The sequence below is a fragment of the Erigeron canadensis genome, chromosome 6 (genome assembly GCF_010389155.1).
Source record: "Erigeron canadensis isolate Cc75 chromosome 6, C_canadensis_v1, whole genome shotgun sequence".
Lineage (NCBI taxonomy): Eukaryota > Viridiplantae > Streptophyta > Magnoliopsida > Asterales > Asteraceae > Erigeron > Erigeron canadensis.
Window position 1 is genome coordinate 31,164,207 of NC_057766.1, and position 1,668 is coordinate 31,165,874.

The window sequence follows — 1,668 nt, forward strand, 5'->3', positions numbered from 1 at the left end:
TAAATTGTTTATATTCTTTTTCCATATTGGAGTCATTTACAATCGTTCACATCCATATAACTTTATTTTATTTGAGGTATATATGATTCTTTCTTCACATTCATACCTATTTTTGTTTTATATATTGGATATTGTTATGCTTACTCATTTTAATCTTAATTGTTACCATCTTTTTTTTTTCTTTCTGAAATAATCGTGGGATGTTTATTAGTAAAGCAAGGTTTTTGGATCAAATTGAGAAAAAAATTGGAAGGGCCACTATACCATGATTCGATGAAGTCATGACGAGGTATTTAAGTTTTAAGTACATTCTTATAGTATAAACTCAATTAGATAAAATTGATTGATGTGATAATTTAAATATTTTCAGGCCTTTAACGTTTTAAGGTATAAAAATGGGCAGAGGTAGCTCACGTCATCATGCTTTCAACATTAGTAAGTATTTAATTTTTTTCAATCCTTCTCTAAACAAGTTAAACAGATTTTAAACAAGTTGCGATATATTGCAACTACAAACATTCTAACACCTTGGGTTGTCATTAAATTTGCAGAAACTTACATGGAAGGTGGTGGGGACTTTGATGCATATGGAGTTCATATAGTAGTTACCTGTTATTAACGGAGTTGACTTAAAAACATGGTAAATTTTTCATCGGTAAGTTTTCTTCACAACGTCATTCGTTTATATTATCTAACTCTTCGATTATTATCTTACTAATTTTCATGTTTTATATCTTTTTATTATATGGTAATCAATTACATGTAACTTATAAATAATTGAAGTAATTTTTTTATAATAAAATTAACTCATAAACTCACTTTATTAAACATCAACTTAAATTAATTAGCCGAACATCGTGCGGAAAACATTAGTTATCTTAGCTTTATAAATCTATTCAACCTCAATTTAAAGTTGTCACCAAACATTGCCACATAGGATTTTTTTTTTTTTTTTCAAGATATTCATTTTATTATGTGTAATTTTTGGCAACAAAAATCTCCATTGTGCATTATATATAATTAATATATTGTCCATATATTATTATTTAGTATTTCATTTAATATATGTCGTCTTTTTTACACATTTTTAGACAATAACTATAACAACTTGCGCATCGCGCGGGATAAAATACCTAGTAGTATATGATATATACTGAATAATGACTAATGATATAATATGAGAATTGAGAGTGTATTAGAGCATGTGGTATGGAAGGTTAACCCTAACCCCGACCCCGACTGTGACATGGCACCTCGGCACCGGACCACCATCCATACCACCTCCATTCGGCGCCGCACCTTGTTCGTGGTTCTTTGTTAGAACGCCGATTTCCGGCATCACTTTCTCTATCTTTCTTTTTTGTTTTCTTCTGTATAAACTGATATATATATATATATACTAGTATATATTATGTATTATATATTCACTGTAAATTATATATATGTGTATGTATGTATATATAAACTTACCAACAATATAAAGAAAGCTATATAGATAAAGAAAACTGGTGGTGTAGTTATTGGATCTGGGTCAAAAGTCAGATATTGGGTTCATGGATTTTCGATGGTTCGATGGTGGTGGTTAACTGGGGGACACTGAAGACCGCCAATTTGTTGGTGGGGAGACGATGGTTTGTCGGGGAGTGATGATCCGGTTAGAGTGATGAC

At 30.5% G+C, this 1,668-nt stretch overlaps 1 long non-coding RNA gene across 1 annotated transcript; it reads left to right on the forward strand.

Annotated features, from left to right (window-relative positions):
- Window positions 1-238: 238 nt before the first annotated feature.
- LOC122602798 lies at window positions 239-620 on the forward strand. The gene is made up of 3 exons (XR_006324403.1): window positions 239-289; window positions 371-435; window positions 552-620. It is a non-coding gene; the product is annotated as an uncharacterized LOC122602798 (long non-coding RNA).
- Window positions 621-1,668: the final 1,048 nt, after the last annotated feature.